Source organism: Telmatherina bonti, assembly GCF_933228915.1.
Source record: "Telmatherina bonti genome assembly, chromosome: 1".
Taxonomy (NCBI): Eukaryota; Metazoa; Chordata; class Actinopteri; order Atheriniformes; family Telmatherinidae; genus Telmatherina; species Telmatherina bonti.
In genome coordinates this window covers 33,399,241-33,400,574 of record NC_136619.1, presented here as the reverse complement: position 1 = coordinate 33,400,574, position 1,334 = coordinate 33,399,241, and positions in this window count along the sequence as shown.

Below are 1,334 nucleotides of genomic sequence, written 5' to 3'. Positions count from 1 at the left end.
TCGAGCTAAGCGTTGGACTGAGCACCAGTAGTGTGTGTTGTGCGGAGGATTTGGTGCTACTCCGCCAGAAAATCTAGTTCTGTCTGGATTTAATCAAGCCGGGGCTATTTCAAATAATTCTGCTTCGAGACACATTCAGAATTTGTTCATTAAGCTAACACTGAAATTACTGCGAATATGATTGCGTTTTCTTTTTTAGGATAACGTAATCCACGAATTGCAAAGTTTAGTGAAGTTCAGAATCGTCCGCCGTGTGGTGGTCCGCCGACTGAAGTCTGCATCAAATGCAAATGCAGGAGCTGCTGCTGAGACTCTCCATTCAGGCTTCAGACTGTGCAGCAGACTTGTGGCAGTCCAGTGTTAGCAGCTGGCCAAATGGGCTGTGCTGATATTGCACAAGCAGTGCCTTTTCTCTACTTGCTCATAAACATGCACATGGTTGTCTAAATGAGCTGTCACAGTCAGACACATACACAAATCATTTGACTCGTTATGTAACACTGGCCATTTAGAAAGTTTGATAAAACTGTGGTCTTGAGCTGATTTATCTTTGTATAAATAGATAGGGTATACACAGTATGGATGGGATGTTGAAAACATGCAAAAGGTTTAGTTCTACAAGCACATGGTGTTATAATTGTATTCCAAATTAGTCACTTTTTGTTTATATATGTAACACATGTAACGTTCACAGAGTGCCATTAAGTTGTTTTTTCACTCCACCATGTGATAAAGTACAGGAACACACTTTTTTCTGTATTTCTTATTTTTAGATATCTATATATTCCCAATGGTCTTCTTAGCATTCAGATGGCTGCAGTTGCATAAGAATAACACTTGCATATGTTTGTTGTATACAGACTTGAGGTGTAGGCATATCCAGAACAAAACCTTTCCAGTAATTTCTCCTGAATCGTTTGTCTCCTCATAAGTGAATAATGGAAGGTGCTGTAAGATGGAAGGTGCTGGAAGTCACTGCATGCACGCAAAGATGAGCCACTAACTTGCCTCAGCCTGCCTGAGACACAAACAGAGCACTGCTACTTAACAAGGTGGCAATTGAGTTTGTGGCTTGCCTTAGCATCTAAACAACAACTATAAGCAGGCATATGTTCACCCTCTCATATATTTATGCAGACTCCTTCCTTCACACACACACACGGGTACATACACACACACACACACACACACACACACACACACACACACACACACGCACGCACACACGAGTTAATATGCACCAAGTGTCAAAGAGTCAAGTGCCAGATGTACAATGGAGTGTGCAGTACTGCTGAGTTCACCACAGAGAGAGTGAAGGTGGGCTGGTGTGGGGT